We start from the raw sequence: 19,124 nt of genomic DNA on the forward strand, positions 1-19,124 counted from the left end.
TCTTCAGAGCATCAGCTTCTGAGCATGCAGCCTCCACCTATGTCTCCTTACATACAATGCTGTACAACTAATTTGGTGTGTTCTTTTTTATTTCTTTTGAAGCATTAGGCACAGACTGAGAGAAAAAAAAGGCAGTTACAGACTTTTTATCAAACATGTTAGATCTTACATGTCTCTATTCAAAGCACAGACGTCAAATTTCTTACATCCTTTTGCAACAGACTGAGTGTATTGTAGGCAAAAATACACAGGCCTGCCTTTTTCAGAGTACAGTTATAGTCTGATCCCAATTATAGCAGTTATCCTCCCAGGAAAACTCTTATCATATTAACGTATTGAAGTAGTTTTGATCTGTTTTCTATCTGAATCCTGTGGATCTTTATGCATATACAATGATTACTTGCCTAAGAAAATCCATACAATTCTTGAATCAGGCCTGAACTGCTGAGCTGCTTTACTATCAAGTTATTATTGATGTATTTAGTTTTGGAACTGGCATCTCAGAAGCCTGTCGCTTTCAAACATAATTCAGGATGTACCTCTCCTCCTTCCCAGGTTCTAAGCTGGTGCCGAATGCCCACGCAGGGGAGCAGATCCTCCTCCCGTGTGCTGGCGGTTCAGGCTCCGAGCAGTCGGAGGGATGCTCCACTTCTCAGCTTCCCACCCGTCCCCATTAGCAGACCAGGATTAAGCGACAAGTCTGGCTTTTTATCACAATGAAGTGTAAGATTGGAAATGCCAAAAATGTATTCTTATGTAAAGGCTGGTATTTCAGCTGATGAGCTAAGTAAGACTGATTTATGGTTATTTCTACCTGGGTATTAATTTCTGCTTATAATAGAAGCACCAGACGTGCTGTCCACCGCAGCTGAATGCAGCTTTATTTCATGTCTCAAAGCCATCTCCCAGGAAGTTGGATTTGTCACATCTTGGATAGGAGGATTATCTTCACATGAATATTAACCCTGTAGCTGAAAATTTCTGGTTTTTCATTTCTGGTTCTTCTTTCTTCATACATTACTTATCTTATGGCTGATGGGCTGTATGTTTACAGTATGCTATGCTTTCTTTTTTTCTCTTTGAAAAGAGAAAATTGCCTACTGTTTGTGGAGACGTGCTCAAGTTAGCTTTAAACTACCTGTTGAAAACATATCCCAGAAGAGAGTGGGATTCAATGGGAGAAAATATCGCTGTATTTAATGAATTTATTCAGTGGCACTTGAAGTGTATATGGAGTTTCAACGGTTGCACTATTAAGGATGCCCAATCTATGCATTTTAAAGCTAGGTTGGTATGAGTAAGTAGGTAAGCATGATTGAGAGGTGACAGGCATGTTGCTTTGCACCCTCATTCCTGGAAATGAAAATCTCCTTCCTCTAGGAAGGAACAGAAAGGAGGGAACCTTTCTTAGCAAGCTATCAGATGTGTGTATGCTTTGACAGTGATGTCGGGAAATTCTTCATTGCTTTGTAGTTTCTACAAATTATCACCATAGGCTGTTGTGGTATCAGTGCTTCTTTTTCATGCCACTTTGCTTTAGATATAAATGGATTAAGCAATAACATTAATTGAAATGTTTTATGCAGGGGCATGTAAAAGGGGATTTCACACATAACAGCAGTATTTCTTGTATCTCATCTGGCACAATGACCTCTTCAGCTTGCAGGGTTGGAGGTTTATCTTTTGGCACAAGGAAGTTCCTAGTTTTATTAAGCTGAGGCCTATAGCCCCTACCATTGATAGCTTTAAGGAATTTAGCTCAATGGTAGACCCTGCACAGTGAAAAGGTTATTGCTTTGCTTTCTGTTCTCCAGCTGACACCCTGGGAGTCATGGCTGGGTACATTGCCTCTAATGAGACAGCCTTAAGTGGATACGTTATTCAAACTGACTCTGATGAATTTATTCCAATCGACTGCAAGTCTTGTTGCAGGAATACTTTTGACAAAAATTGAAGTTACAAATTTGAACTGCTGTGAGTTGGTATAGAAATCTCCTTATACTACTCCCTGTATAATAACATTAACTTTTCTTTTGGTGTACTGCTGTAGCAGTTGCTATGGAAGTATATAAAGAGATTAGTACTGTATGGTAATCTATAACTTTGAAACTGTTCTCTCTCCTTCATTAACCCTTATGTGCCTTCCTATTAAATACACAGTGCTGGGATCATCTTTAGCACATCCAGGCAGTGTAGTCGTTGGTACAAAGTGTAGTATGGCAGTAAGAAACATTCAGAAAGATGTCCAGCAAAACTGAAATGATACTACAGTGATTTTCTTTTTTTTAGTTTATATACATGATGTTTCAGTTTAGAGCTTGACTCCAGATGCCAATACATTCCTAATACACATTTTCTTAAATTGATAATCACATCGTAGTTACTGTGTGAGAAAGTAGCACTTTTTTTTTTTTTCCCTCCAGTAGTTGATGCCTGGCACAGTTATCTAACAAAACTCAGCCTGAGCCTCTGTGTGTCAGTATAATGGCAAAGGTCATCTTCTGAGCAAAATGTATAGATACCAGTTCCCATTTAAAATGAGTGTCTTAGGTCTGATGGTTTCCTCATTGTTATATACGGGAAGGGGAGCCTCCATGTTTTACTTCTGAGTTTTGTGGTGGCTTTCCCCCAGCAGTATCACAAATCACTGAAAACATAAAAAAATGCAGCATTCTAATGTAGAACAAGAAGTCAGAAAAAATTAATCAGAACTTAGTTCATACAAAAGGTCTGAGCTGTATCTGATGGGTCTGTTATGAATTGTAACTTACTTCAAGGTGTTTTCTCAGTTTTTTTAACATTTTCAGTGCAGTTCATCTAACTCCAAACAGTGTTTGACACTCTCAAATCTCATCGCCTCATATTGCTACCCATTATTATGTAAAATCTTTTTTTCATACGATTACTGAGGTCTACTTTAAAACCTAAAATGATTGTTTATTTTTAGCTACACTTAAATCAGGTTATTTCTCCTAGCATTTGGAAATACAAGAGTGTATTTTTTGTATATTATTGGTTACTGCTGGCCCTTCATTTTTTCAACCAGCCATCTTCCCCAGGAACAGGTCACTAGATTATTTATTCATCTTTTCTTTTAGACAAGATGCTTCACCTCCAGTGGTTGATCTGGGTTAACTGCCTATCAGACCAGCTAAAATTGTGAGAATACTGGGGAAAGAAATGAAGCTTATGACTCTTGATCCTGATCAATATTATATACTGTCTTTTACGTAGAAGGTACCACCAAAACTCCCTGTTTATGGGAAAAAAATCTTTCCTGGCTGGAATTACTGGAGGGTAAAACAAATAGAAGACATTAACACAAATGCCATACTGGAGATGAAGGGCAGCATGATTCATGGTAAATTATTTGAGATAGCTTGCTGAGTTCATTCACTTTTGTATCTGAAAGCCATCAATGCTATACATCAGGACTTGCGAACTATTCGGATGAATGCCAGTCATCTTGTGAATATGTTAAATATGCTTTGTTGGGAAAATGGGATGTTAGTCAGGATGGAAGGGATTCATAGGCTCTAATTTTCTTTACTGCTTAGGACAGAATCTGCCATGCCATTTGTCTGAGTCTAAGTGGTTTGGTTTATAAGGATGCTCCAGAGCAGAATTTCTAACTGAAGAAACTAGGATTTTGCCTATTTTGCATATGAATTAATACATATATTTGAAAACTTAGCTGGGAAAGAGCACAATGTCAAAAACAGAGATGCAGGCCACGCCTGTAGACAGTCTGCAGTTGGCACATGCCATATTCGCCCCCAGTATCCAATGTGCACCCAGCTAGCGAGCTAGTGTTCAGGCACCTGGTGCTGTGTGTGCATGCCTGGAAATATCCCAGGCAGTATTTGTAGGGCAGATCACAAATTAAAATCCCAAACCTTGTTTTATTACAGAAGAAAAGTCCCAGAATGTTCTGCAGTTCATCATCCTGTGAAGCAGATACACGTAGTGTTTTGCTGCTTATTTCCCCAAAAAGCCTATTTAATTGCTTAAGGTACAGCATAAAGTTATTCTACATTTTACTGTTTTCTGCTACTTTCTCTTCACATAATTTCTGAGTAAAATAATTCCGTTTGGCTGATTGATTCAGGAATTTGACTGTCACATTCAAGGCGTGACATTTGAAAATGCATACTAATGGACTTTAAATGTGTTGCTATAAGTTTTAAAGTGATTTTTTTTTAATGTCGAGGTGGAGCACTAATATCTCTCCGGGTAAAATCTATTGCCCCTAGAAACAATATTTTAAAGTTCAGTAATATTCATGACTATATTCCCCTTGTAATTGCATCACTAAAAGAAAACCAATGTGCTTTGCAGGCTGTCCTTGTCTGAAAGAACTTTGCAAAGACCTGATTTTTACAACAGGCTGTTGCAAAGACAAAAATAGTGCCAGAGCAGATGAATAGCTCAAATATAGTAAAAATCCAGCTGCAGTGGTCTGGAACTCCAGTGTTCCATCTCTGCCTGGTCTCGAAGTGGCTTTTTGGTTCAGTCTATAGCTAACCCTGATGCTGCTGTGAATTCAAAGAACAGTCTTGCTCACACCTGTGTGGGTGAGTATATAGGCCACCCTAAGAGAGTGCAGCTAGCAGCTTCACTGCCTAGCCGAACTATTTGGATTACAAAATGGGTTGTTCCTCTTAGAGCTGAGGAAACAGATATTCTCCCAAAATACAAATTGGGAGGTGCACGTATTTATTTAAATTGACCATATTACCACATATCTACCTTTAACAAAGCTCACATTGAGACTGTCAGTGGGCATGTGGCTGCTAGTAAGGTCATCTGTTCAACGAGTGTTAAAATTGAGGGTTGTGATCACCAAGGGTACCATTTGCAAGTAGAACTATGGCGGTAATGTCCCTGCCACGTAAAACACAAGAACGATTCTCCTAGTGCATTATTCATTATACAGTCATCCTACTGGAGTTTTAAGTTTGGAGTGTGTGGATTTTCATATTTGGGGAACTGAAGCCAGTTCTGTCTGCTGACTGCACAGCAAAGCTCACATCACGCAGATGGAAGGGAGCACAGGTCAGCTCCTTGTTAACATGTGCCCCTCAAACAAGGCAGCAGGATCTTGATTCCAGGCACTGCATTGGTTGTGATGTGTGCAGCAAAACAGAAATGATGTGAGTCCACGTCCCACAGTGAAAACAGAGGGTTGGCGATTAAAGATACCTAATTTTTTTCTTGCAAGCAGAGCATGAAAAGCTTTTAGTGAAGAATGAATGAAAATGACATTTTCATGGTCTCTTGACCACCACCATGCTTTAAGCTCCTCAGTGATGCTACAAGTTAGCAGTGGAAATTATATGCTGTGTTTGTATTTGTAAGTGGTGATAAATTACTAATCATATCAACAATTAGCAAGCAGCTCACCTGATGAAAGGAGATGCAGTCAGATAGCTTCTGCAGATTGTCACTTGCTCAAGGACAAATAATGAACTTTGTCGGAAATACGCTAGCTTCAGCCAGAATAATTAACGAAAACGTAGATGAGAGCTGTATGTCTGATGGAGTTACTCTCCACTGTTGCTCTCAGAGGGTTCTCTTGAAAATCAGATCTGTAATGGATATTATGCAGATTTGAAAGAAAAATTGAAACATGCGACTTTTTTATCTGCTTTTGATGTTACATTCAGCTGCTTTCATTGCAGAGGATAAAAGTAATTGAACAATAATCCCAAAGAGAGTCAAATATACAAATCAATAAACTGCTCTCACAGGAGAATATTTTTTGATGAGTATACTGGTACCTAACACTTCCCCAAGCTGTTAGGTTTCCATTAGGTGGTCTTGTATCTTTAATACAGATAGCAATGCCTAGATTGGGGAACACAGACAATGAATAAGGCAGATATACTCTCTGAGTATCACAGAACAAGTACAGCTTTTTACCTCCTTTGATTGGCATCCTAAATCTCAGTTGAGTGCTGAGAGTCAGTTTTTGTCCTTTCATTTTTGTGTTCTTTTGGGAAGTATAATAAAGCAATGGGCTAGTGCTTTCATTAGACATAGCAGTAATGTAGGCAGTTGTTAGGCAAACTTCCTCTGTTGAGCATTTTTTTATCTTGGCTGTGGTGGGTGGAGGAATTTTTGGTCTTTTGTATTCCTTGTCTCTGTAGTGTTATCCAGTGATCTTGGATATTTTTTTTTTTATATTAAATTTTTTGAAATGTATTTTTTTAACAATGTCATCAATTGTTTAATTATTTAATAAATAATTTGATAGTCCCCCTCCCCTTCATGTGAGGCACTACAGTAGGCACATAGAGAAAGGGAAAACATGTTCCAGGTTCTGAAAGTCTGTATATAAGAACAAGTTGATCATTACTCTCTTGTATAGAGTTTTGACTAGGTTTGACTACCCAGGAAGTTTGCCTCACATGTACATTAAGGCCCTTTCCATAGCCCAGACCATGATGGAAAGGGAAAATACCAGAAAGGGTTGGAGGTGGAGCAGATGATACGATCGGTTACCTGAAACTTTCTATGGTCCTGTGTAAGGACCATCTCTTTAGGGCCTGTCAAACTTTATAATTTTGGCTGAAAATCTTAAAGGTAAGCAAACCCCCAACATGATGAATGCTTTGGAATCTTCAACCATTTCCAGGAAGGTGATAAACGGAACATAGGTTTTGTTCAAGTTTATTCTTAAGTTTAAGCCTTCTGGAGGAAGCAACTGATGTATGTGGCTAACTTTCCCCTCTGAAGGGTGGTGAGTTTTTTGGGGGGTTGGTTTTCTTGGTGTGTGGTTTTTTGTTTTTTTTTTTTTCTCCTGTCAACATGAAAACCCAGCACAATCTGTCTGTGTGATTGAATGGGATTAAGTGGAAAAATTGTAGTCCATGCGTATGCAGTAGAAAATTCACAGATTATAATAGCTAGATTTTCAAAAGACTTCAGTTGCTCTAAGTTGGTCTTGTCTTGTCCAAGGTTAAATTCGATGTTAGCAGTGAAAGGATCCTTAATCCTCTAGCAAAAATGGTTTCTCTGCTGTGCTCAGTCACCCTGGAGGAGAAATCTGCTGGACTTGAATTTAGAGCTGAGAGATGTGTTGGCAGAAGGGAAGCGGGGAAGTGCGTTTAGGGAGGAATTGGGAGAAGAAGGTGGGAAAGATGATTGTGTAGGGCAGCTGGGCATGAACAGCAGGAGAGGGAGCTGGGATGTCTTTTAAGGATGAAGGAGGAACATACGAGCAAGGTCTGAGACTGAGACCCAGTGGCTGACGGGATCAGGAACCCAGGCTGATGAGGAACGACTGTCCCTGATGGAGAGTAGATTGGAGTGAGCTGCAGTTCAGACTGGAATAAGAAGTTTTAGGAGCAGATATAGTTAAGGACTTTGAGAATGCTGGAGTGGAGAAAACGCTGGACTGAGGTAGGCAGAAGAAACAGTTATAGTGGAAGATATGGAGCAAGGAAGAGTGATTGTATAGCACAGGCAGTCGGTAGAAAATGTTCTCAACCACAATCAAAATTAAATCTTGTGATTCCTTTGCTACCCACTGGCACAGCTGAAACATAAATGGCTGCAATCTACTGCGATCTGCTAGTCAGATCATTAGTTCACTGAACAGACAGGCTGTATTTGACACTTGCATCTGTTTTACATAGAACTAAAGATGTTTCATGTACTTGGGGGAGACAGCGCTCCTGTGGGGAAAAATACTACTTCAGTATAGTAGTCCTGGGGCAAGAGGCACAGAGATACGATGGTCAGGCCTGAACAGGTGTTTTTACCCTTTGTCCTGGTTTCGACCAGAATGAAGTTAACCTTCACTGGAGTATTTCAGACCATGTGCTGTCATGCCCGGGGATGCAGGGGCCGGGCTTTCTTGGGCCGGCGGGTTTCGGGGCCGGTCCAGGGCTGTGTTGCCGTGGGGGCGGTCGCTGTGCTCCGTAAGCCACTGCTGCATGTTACCCCTGTCTTTCTGGACTCACTATTGTTACTGTTGTTCTCTTGTTATATTTAGTAAATTCTTCCTTTTTATCCAACCTACGAATTCTCTTCCTTTTTCGTCCTTCCCCTGTTTCCCCGGGGAGGGCGGAGGTGAGCGGCCGCGTCTGGCTGCGGGTGAGTTCAACCCTCACGGGGAGGCCAGGGCTGCCCTGAGAGCCCAGGGTACTGCGGGGCTTGGATGGGCTCTTTTGAGTCCCCTCACACTGTTAGACACTTAAAAATCTCTCTAAGTCCTTGGGCACAGTGCTTAGGCACAAATAACACAAAATTCACATTGCACATGCAACCTTAATTCTAACTGGACCCAACGCTTGATTGCTTCACTTTGTAGCTGTAATGCTCTTGGATTTGAAGTTTCACAGGAGGCTTTCTGAAGATTACACGGGAAGAGAAAGTGGTTCTATTTGTAAATCTTGAGAGACTAGAGCTGAATGGATGCCAGTTGGAGATCCCTGACGTTTCTAATCTGCTTCTCGAGATAAATTACAACCATCTAGGGAGCAAATGCTAACATGTCTCTAGTAGGAATATTGTTACTTTAATAGCAAAGCAGTAACTATTTTTCCTCTGCCCTTCTTTCTTGCCCTCTGCTCCGAACAGAAGAGAAATCATTAATAGCTGGAGGACAACCAACCATCAAACTGACTTTTTCGGCAGTTGTTCTAGGTAGAAATACTAGAGGAAAATGAAATTAGGAACACAGTATTTTCTTTATATAAATTCAATGGTATATTAAATGAAGAAAAAGTGTGTCTCATCATAAATCCTGTTACAACTTGCAGACCTTGGGGTGCCAAGCTGTGGCAGTAGTTATTGGAATGTTTCAGTGATATATTAACAGATCTTCTCTTAGAAACTCTTAGCTTTCCTTAACACACTTTCAGCAAATGGATTTCCAATAAGCATCTACCTTCTTTCTCCTCTTTCCATTTCAAAATAAACTCTTTCAAGGCACGGTAGTGCATTTGTGTGGAAATGGCTTTCCTGAGAAATTGAAAGGCAGGATCTGGATCAGTTCCCTGCACAAGCATTGCAATATCCCTGAAAATGTCCTGATCTGTATTTGGTGCCCAGAGCATTGCTTAAGCTAGTGGGGGGAAAACTAATCTCTTGCGCTTTCATTGGCAGCGCTGTCATAGACTGATCCTAATGGGGTGGAAATGAGCTCAGCTGCCTGATTCTGTTAAAACACAGGCTTTTTTTTTCACACATGACTGCTCATCTACTTCCTTCTAGCCGCCTTGTTAAAGCCATGGCAGCAAAGAATCAAGCCATAGTTGCTGAAAACAAAACATGCCTCTTTTTTTCCACTTCTTTTTTTATATATGCAGTAAGAAATGGTCAGTGCAAGAGTCTTAATTCACCCAGAAGAACACATTCTAAAGATCTTGATATGGACAAATGAGACCTTCCCTAACTTTTAGGGCATGACTAACTTCCTCATTAGTATTGTAATTTGAATACTGCTGTAAACCTTGTTTCACTCTCTGTGGTTCAGAACCCAGAGATGAGGGCAATGCAGCCCCAGAACCAGATGTGGCTCTTGGCAGTCCTGCGTCATTCACTTCAGCTGTGATGCATGTGCAAGCAGACAGCCCAAGATCTTCCATAGCTGGCTCGGTTTTGTGTCCGAGTTGTTGGCTGTAGTAACACACAGCTCTTTGGTCATGGTAAATCCAGTTTCCTAGCGAGTGGAAGACCAGTTCCCTGCTGCAGCCTATGGGAGATGAAGAAAGTAAGCAGAGCTATAAATCTGCCTCTTCATTTCCATGTGCCTGTATATGAGGACATGACCATTTTCTGTCACCCAGCCAGGCCGTTGCTATGCCTGTACCTTTAGGTCCATTAGGGTTGACCTTCCTGTGCTCATTAAAACCAGGGCTTAGATTTTTACTTCCAAGATAAATGTATCGGTAGTACAGGACTTCGTAAGGAAGCTTAAAAACTAAACACCAACATACTTTGCATAGGTATCAGTCTTTATTACATCCTTCATCTTTTTCCCTTATGAAGACTGCGGGAAGGTTCCTCGCAGCAGACTCCACTTTCATCCTCTGAGGGAGCTGTAGATGTTCCTCAGGCAGAACTGGCTGTGAGCAGGGAGGGGGTGTGTGGGCATATGCACAGGTTCATGCCATGGTGTCCCTTGGAAGTGACTCCCATGACTGTTCATTAAATTGTGCTAATACTCTTGTAAAACCTGTAGCTGGCTGCTAATCGCTTGCTTTGCAATACAGATGAGCTGAGGTTTAAAGGCTGTGTCCAGGCCTGCACAGCTAATAGGAATTAGGGAATGGGAAGTACATCTTTCTCTTAAAAGAATTATTGAGCAAAAGAGAACAGCAATAATTTGGTATTTTTTGGCGAACCATCCTACTTCTTGGGGGTTTGTGGGCTTTTTGCTTATTTTTTTAAACAAAACCAGAAGTTCTTGGAAGTTTATTAAGCAAGAGATCTGAAGTTCCCCTGGGGGATTTTCCTGGCTCTACTGTGAGCATAGTGGAGACTCTACCAACTCCCTGGCCCTCCCGTAGGAGCAGTACCTTGGCTATTGCAGATTCATGCCTCCTGCAGTGTGGAGCAAAACCTGAGTGTGTCTGGTAACAGAAAGCTGTGGTCATACAGCGGGGTCATGTGGCACCAAGGAGATTAGAGGTATTAGGAACAATTTGGATTGTTCAGAATTGAGTCATTTTCTGAACAGGCAATTAAACCAGTTGCATGTTAAAAAAAAGAAAGTTGCTGAGTTTAAAAAGGTATACTTGGGCTAAAAGAAGGACTTGAATTTCAATGAGACTTTTAAAAATGTGTGTTGGGGGTATTAATGAGGCTGCTGTAATCCCAACACTATGATCTTGTATGTTCAGATTACACTAGGAGTCCTACCTGTGTTGGAAGCTACAGTCTGTAGGCTTGACAGTGTTTCTGAAGAACTGGTTTATCTGTTTTTTCTCGTATGTCATGCCTGTATTGAAATCCTTTAAGAGTATTTTCTTAGTGGCACACTGATCAGATATAAATGGTTTTAAGAAGTGCTGGTCCTGCTCCTCACACTGCTCTCCTCGCACTCTTATCTGGCCTAAAGTTACTCTGCTTTATTTTTGGTTGAGCTAAAAGCGCAACCGTATCCTAGGAAAAGAGCAGTTATTGAGCTAAATGCAGTGCATTGATTTTGTTCAGAGCAAACTTTTGTCTGTCCTTCACTATCCCAAAGAGTGTCTATAGCATTTGGAAATGAACATTTGTTCAAATATGTACATTCACATAAGAGCTAACCATCCATGCCATTAGTGGCACTGCATTGCTGACTTCAACACCCTAGTGGAAGGCAGGCATGAGCATGAAATTATAATTTATGACCAGCTGTTAATTCTATCTAGGCCCTTTCTAAAAATGTATTTCTGGAATACGTTGCCACCAGTACTCAGCTGCAGGAATTTGAAAGTCTCTTGGTCTAGTTAAGGGAATAACTGGGAAAAGAAACTGGTTGACACAGAGTTAGAGCCTCTGTCCTTGTTTCCACTAGCTCAGTTTCCAACCACCTGCTCCCAAGGACTCTCCATTTGTCTAACCTTATTATTATAGTTGTGACATATTCTACTTGGCCCTAAGTAATTGTCCAATCTTAGCATTCTTAGCAGTTGAATTATTTTTTTCCTCTTCTGACAATAAAGAGAGAAAATACTTTAGATGTCATCAAGTACAGGGAATCAGCTAGTCCTCATCACACGGAGATTCCTCATGTGCTGCCGATAGCTGATGCAAAAGGGAGTTGCTGCTGCTCCTGAATCTTCAATACAATGGACAAGCCTCAGGGGCAGTTAGGATATCTCAGCACTGCCCCCAAAGCCAGTGTTTCATCACCTGATAGCTCCTTCTGCTACATGTGCAAGTAGAACTGAAAATTATTTTTTTTAAATTTTGGTTTTGAAAGACAGTATTTCAAAAAGAATTTAGAGAGTTGCTCTGGCAGATTACACAGACATGAAAGGAGGCCACAGTTACAAATGAGAGAAAGCCTATCTGCCAGAGCAGTGCTTTTCTCTGCTACTTAAAACAATTCAATATGCCCATGACTGTGTAGAGGAAGCCTCTCTTTTACCTACTATTTCAATTACCTTATTTATTTTTATGGAGATAATTTATGTTTTGTCAGGAACTAGCTTGTATGTTGTTCTAATCTCTTCCACCTGTTCAATTACATTTATATTAGATGTGAGGAAAAAATTCTTTAATGTGGCGAGGCCCTGGCACAGGTTGCCCAGAGGAGCTGTGGCTGCCCCCGCCCTGGAAGGGTTCAAGGCCAGGCTGGACGGGGCTTTGGGCAACCTGGGCTAGTGGAAGGTGTCCCTGCCCGTGGTAGGGGAGTTGGAACTGGATGATCCTTAAGGTCCCTTCCAACCCAAACCATTCTGTGACTCTGTGATACCAGCAGAAGTACACAGAGGAAGAGGTAGTAAAAATAAATGCACATATGCGATAATAAGACAAATAGTTAAATATTTTATTTATATGTAATAAAATAAATATGTGAAAAACACGTTTTACTTTTGTTTGACAAAAACCAAGTGGTTTACCTGCTTTGTAATCTCACTGTCATTAGCATATTTAATTATGCTTTTGCATTTAATCATCAAAATGCTCAATAATGTGCATTTTGTTCCCAGTCATGGAATACCACTGCTATGTGTATCCATGATAGATGTTTTTAATAAAATCAGTAATTACCCTTTATTGTTGTTTTAAATTATTATTTTTAAGTTTGTTAGGGAACAATACTTTTAGGTATAAGAGAAAGAAAGCTTTCCTTTTACCATTTCACAATGTAATGAAAAAAAAATCCATTTAAACAGATGCTAATAAACCTTTTTTAAAGACTAGTGCTTAATTATCTTGAAGTTGTTTACAAGTGAAGACTTGGCAGCTGGGCTCTGGGTGTAGGTGGGGCCAGCCCAGGGCGGCAGTGCTGTGGCAGGCGCTGGGAGCTGGCTGTGCCAGCGCATTGTGGCCGGGCTCCCCGGCACCCTTTGCTTTTTGGGTGACCTTGGGCACGTGCCAGCGTGCAGGCTTTTACTCTGTGAGCCTGACAGGCACGTTTTGTAACGAAAGGTCTGCCAGGCTTTTTAAACATCAGATAGATCTGAGCTCATTTTTAAACGCATTTGGGTTGATTTTTTAATTTTATTTTTTTTTTGGTTAACAAGGTTGAACTATGAAATCAGAGGATGTTTAATGGGATTTGTAATGTATCAAATATTTTCCTTCTTTTTTAAAAAAAAAAAAAAAAATATTGGGTTTCTTTCAGTATGGAATACAAGGTAAAACTTGTAACTGAAATGGAACCAGATCAGTCAAAAAATGAAGATGCTGTGCTGTGAACTGAAGTAAATGGTCATGTTAACTGTTGAGAGAGCTCAGTCCCTGGCCTGTCTAAACACATACTCCATTATCTCACTTAGTTCATCGTTCTTTTAGAATACATTCATCTGTGTGCAGGGCTCCTCCTTCTTCATTGCTCGGAAAATGCCATGAAATAGCCTTTTTCAGTTCATCAGCTGTGATGACACCTATGTCTTTGGGTATGACTTGGGGTTTAGCTGATTGTAGGTATCTCAACAAACAGGTGGTTTGTTCAGTGGTGATTTTATTGTATTAGTTTCACTCCTTTTTTTTTTTTCTCTCCTCTCTGTTGCAAGTCTTTTCTCAGAACATGCCTTTCCATCTAACTGCCTGCTTTCAGTGTTGTCTGTTCTCTTTGGACCAGTGATGATATCCAAACTGGTTAAAAAAATAAAAAAATTATATCCAAATATTAAGGAGATGTTCTTTCTCGAGAAAAGGGCAAAGCCAAAACACTTTTACAGTGTTGAAAGACTAGTGAACTCTATTTAATCAGTGTTTTTATCTGTCATGTCTGAAAAGACATTTATACCACATTCAGGCTCAGAAGGCATTGAAATGTGATGGGCAGCAGCTGTGTGAGCTGTGACGCTCGGCAAAGGAACTCTGTCACAGAAAGACATGATGCACTTCAGGGATGGACAGAGTTGTCCGTCATTCTGAAATGTCCACGTATAGGACATTGATATGGAAGGTGTTCATGAAACAATTCATCTGTCAGGATCTCTTTGAAGAGATGAACAGCATGCACTGTGGAGTTGGTTGTTTTATCCTGAACCATCACACACACTTGAATTGTGCATTTAAGGCAAACCACTTGAATGCTTCTGCTCTGTTTATCTTGCAGCGTTTTTTGATGGTAGGTATGTTTCCCTGGACTTGTTTCATCCTGTGGAAATTTAAGGAGGAAGAGGGAATAAAGGTGAGATAGAGAAGGCTTCAGCTCTAATCTAATATCTGGAGTAAAATCATTGTCAGAAAAATTACATTACTGTTTGGTTTTCCACCTGTAGAACAAGAACAGCATCTTTCAAAAACACAAAGGAAACATTCTGATGATTCACTGTCATTAGTAGTTCTGTTGCTGTTGCAGCAATGGTGGCCACTGTCTCAATTTATTGTGAGAGCGAAATATTCTATGAAGTTCTCAACCATTCTGTGATACTACCAAATTTGTATTTTCTAATTGAAATGAGTTTAAATGTTTTCTGGGCTACAGAGAGAGGTCATACCATGCTGGTAGTTGGAAGAACACAAGTTATGGTCTTCTTATCAGCTACTGATGCACCAGTCTCCTCCCAGTCTGCCTAGAAGGAGGGGATGGGGACCTTACTGGGGTGTCCCGATGTTGGCTGACCTGCTCTGGCTGGAGTGACTGGCTCAGCTGTGGGTGTGTTGAGGGGGAGGCAGGAATCATACTCACACCTATTTTCCTTCTCTTTCTGTATCAGAAAGCACCTGTTCAGGACTCACAGAAAGCTGCTACACCTGTCACGCTCATTTTTCTTGCCTTTGTGAATTCTCAGTCTCTGTAACCTACTGCTGAGAAACAGAATTTTATCAGTGGACACCTGCACTGCTAATAAACTCTGCCTCCTGCTCTCAGTAGGGTCAGGGGACATGGGCATGGGGCCTCAGACGAGTATGGACGTCTTCTGCTCAATGTCATGTCTTCACTGACAGCAACAATTTCTCGCAATTCGGCTCCTGCAGCAGGTAGTTAACTTGGGGGCAACAGCTGATTGTCTCTATTTAACTTCACTGCTCAACTTGAGATTCTTGTTCAAAGCCCAGTGTTTCACCATTGCTTCCTTTCCTCTCTGTTCTTCTCTTGATGGAGGGGTATAAAGCAGAGATAATTGTTATTAATAATCTAAATCAACCTTTGCTTTTCTACCCCTCACCTTGAGCAAGAAGACTATAGTGAACAAAATGAAATCTGTAACACTTAATAAGGAAAGAGCAAAACCAGCTATAAAAGTCAACTTTTTCATAAAATTGCGATAGCAGAAAATGCAGTGTCTGAATATTGTAGGTCACTGTTGGTCACTGTTGGGTCAAAAATGTCTGCTTACCTGGACTAATGACTGAGAGCACAGCTGAAGGATCCCTGGGAGAGTTTGTTTCATTTGGGCCACTTGCACATCACAAATGCTTGAGAAAGGTTCCTGGCCTGTGGAGTTTGCATCAGCCTACCAGAGTAATGAGAGGTATCAAAGCATCAGTGGGAGATGCAGTATTAAAAAATACAGTTCAGTTAATGATTTGGTTGTGAACTTTCAAAATGTAATTAATAGTTCAACCAGGCTGAAATAAAAATACAGCATTTGCACAGTGAAATCCCAGAGACTGCAATTTTCTTTGCATGGGTTCAAGACTAGTTTTAATAGATTGGTGGCAGATGTTTCATTGCTCCTGCCTCATGGGAATTTCCTTTGGTTTTTCCGAGGTTTCAGGACACTTAGAAATTTTTATTTCCTTTTATTCAGGTTACACCAATGTCTTTTTATATGTGATCTCTTAAGCATTCAAATTGGGCCAGTCTGTTCCTGTATTGCTTTTGTAGGTATTTTTGTAAAGCAAAAAGTTGAGATACCTATTAGCAGCTTTTCTTACACTCACCAAGTGCAAGGTTAACAGTTTTCAGGTTTTTTCTTGTGTTTTTTTGAAGCTATAATTCCAAGAATACAGAAATGGAGATGTTTGTCCAGTTCCAGGTATGCACCACTACTAGAGGATTGTTGATTGATTATAAACATTTTTAGTTTTCTTGTTTTTTTGGGGGGGGAAATGAATCTTTATGGCATTATGAAAAAACAGTGATGTTTGACAGTAGATTCCCAGGGATAGGTTCTGTAGACTTGTTGAGGTTGTGTGCTTAAAGCTAAAATGTGGAAGGAATTAAATGGAGAAGGTAGTAGGCACCACTGTCCTTTAAAAACAACAGTACAAAATCTCATCTTTGAAACTGAGTTTCAATGACTTATGCTGCAGAGGAAATCAGTGTGGCAAAGGAGAATATTTTCAAAATTACGTAGTCTCAGTTTTCAGAAAAAGGAGATTGAAACTGAGAGAAGGCAGCCAGAGAGAATATAAAGCTTTTCATGTCCAGCTTCTATTTGTTGATTTAATGCCAGTTTGGTTTCTTCCTCTCTGAACCTAAAGTTTAAATAGGTTTTACTTACTTATTCCTCCTTTGCTCAAAAGGCTGTTTGTTGTCAAGTCTCCACATCTGACATAGGAGACTCCTCAGACTATGGGTATTTCTGACACCTGCATCCCCTTCCTGCTGTCACTGTGATTGTACAGAATCATGATCTAGTTTTTTCACTGCACTGAAAAATCTCACTTTTTAGGATTATTAGCCTGAGCACATAACGTTCTTGGGAAAATGTGGCATGTTCTGTGTTTATGTAGTGAGGTCTGGACTATGCTTGTAATCTGTATTTTTAGCTTCTTTAGATTTTTAGTCATCTGCGGTTAAGAGGCTGGTTACTCTATTGAAAAGATTGTGTTGCAAAACCATAGAAAGGCCTCAGGATGTATCTTAGAGCATTTACAATACAATTTTAAGTAGAATTTAAAATGGTCGATACAAGGCAGCTTCCAAGACTTACAGTTTGGGGTAAGAAAGGAAAGGGCAAATGTGAACAAGATGAGAAAGCAAGCTAAAACTACAGGTAATCTTCCATAGTCCAGGTTTTGGACATAGAACGTGGTGAGATGATGCTGAATCGGAGCTGCTCTTTACCCACTGATAAAGTCAGCACATCTGATATCAACAAATGTCACACACCCTCTAATTATCCATTCATTCCATAACATGGCTGACTTAAAGAAAATAGCTGTGATTTAAAGAACCAGTATAGCATTAACATGGAGGTTAATAGCCATCTTCAGCTGCATTGTTGTCCTGGCATGAAATGTTTTTGCTGTGTCTCAGCCACATTTTGGTTTGGGATCCAGAGTTGATTATTTGGTGTAGTGGTGAGTCCAGAAGGACAAGCATCTGCATCTGCTTTTGGTTTTCTTTCCTTTCACTGCACCTTGGAATGACACTTGTGCTTACCTTTACAGTCTCAGAGGCTGAAAGTTTTCATGGAAATATTCTTTTGTTCACCTTATTTCTCTATACAATTCATCTACAGAAATGTTCTTTTCATGAGTTTATAGTAAAGGAATGATTATCATGTAATGCTAAGTACATATGTGTATATTTATGCATATAAGCATTTTAATTTCTAAATTAGAATTTTTTGACACATACAGTACTAAAGAATCTCATTTAAGAGGTGATTTCTGGATGCTAAGGGCTTGACGTGACTTAAATGAAAACCTAAACCAGTTGCTAGTTTTAGACCCCTGATCATTTAATATCCGTCCTGATACAAAACTGGCTGCATGTGTGTGTATCTATATAAAGATTCAGAACAGTGTTCATTTCAGAAGTAGCTGTTTTCCCATTGCCAGACACTAGGGCTTTATTAGAAGACAGAATATGCTGGTTGTTATAGCGTATTTTCCACTTATGCATTAGTTAGATTGAAGTCAGTATGGCTGGTGCGTGCTTTACTTTCAAAAATTACTAGAAGGCTTTTCCTCCAGTTTAATTGTCTTCCAAAGAAACGTAACAAGTATTTGGGAGTCCTTGTGACTTTTTTTGTTCCCATGAAAATGTTCTGCTCCTTTCATAGGTTGAATCGTGAGAGAACATGAGAAGTGGGCGAAACACTAAATTGTGCTATAAATCAAGTAACTTTAGAGGAAATTATGTATTTTCTAATTACCTTGCTTAGATAATATATCAAGCAAAAAAGGAAACAAGCTACACAAGTTGAAGAAATGTCAGATAAACTATGACATGTGTAGTATTATTATCATCTGACATATCTCAAACACTGATTTTACTCACTCATCCTTCATTCTTTATATCCACATGTCTAGCAGTGCATGCATTTATGTTTTATATAAAGGGTGAAGTCTGTAGTCAGAGCATTTGAGCTACACTGTTAAAAATAAATTAAGGAACAGCAGGTGAGGATGGTTCCTACACATGAATATTCAAACTGTACCTCAGTCAGATACTGTAGAGAGAATAATAGAGAGCAATAAAACTTTGGTGGGGCCAAGACACTGATATGATCTGAAATAGAAGTTTTATTGACACAAGAGTGATATGACTCCAAAAACTTAAATCTGCTCGTATGCCCCATTGCCAAAATGTTCACGAGTTTAAAAAATTGAGGGAGCAGTGGCACTAAGATGTTGAAAGTCTTAACAGTCAGGCTCTTAACCCTGGTGTGCTTTACTCTCTGAGCAGAATGTGTTCAGGGTCGGCAGGACGGTGTAGGGACTAAGTAGCTAAATTGAAATCTGAGAGACTTCAATTCATTCTCTCTTTGGCAGCCCTTTCCTATGTATCTGCATCACTTAGGGCTGAACTCACCGAGGCATTTAGGCACTTTCAGGCAGGTCATCAGCTACCTTTTTTTTTTTTTTTTTTTTTTTTTTGTGGTGTGAATGAAGGTGACTTTCACACTACAGCCACTGTTGGATTCAGTGAGGTTTCATAGGAATCAGGAGCATGACCACTGTTCAGGGCACTGTGACAGGGGATTTTCAGGGAGAACTCAGGAACCAGAATGCATTTGTGGATCTGACATTCATCTGCCCATCACTTATACATTGTAAAGACAAAAACATTCAGAACTGTGAAATACTTGGATACTCTAGAAGGA

At 40.0% G+C, this 19,124-nt stretch overlaps 1 protein-coding gene across 1 annotated transcript in view; it reads left to right on the forward strand.

The window, feature by feature from the left end:
* PTPRT (protein tyrosine phosphatase receptor type T) overlaps positions 1-19,124 on the forward strand; it is a 457,248-nt gene that overhangs the window by 283,077 nt on the left and 155,047 nt on the right. The gene's annotated exons all lie outside the window — the stretch shown is intronic.

Source organism: Athene noctua, chromosome 16 (assembly GCF_965140245.1).
Source record: "Athene noctua chromosome 16, bAthNoc1.hap1.1, whole genome shotgun sequence".
Lineage (NCBI taxonomy): Eukaryota > Metazoa > Chordata > Aves > Strigiformes > Strigidae > Athene > Athene noctua.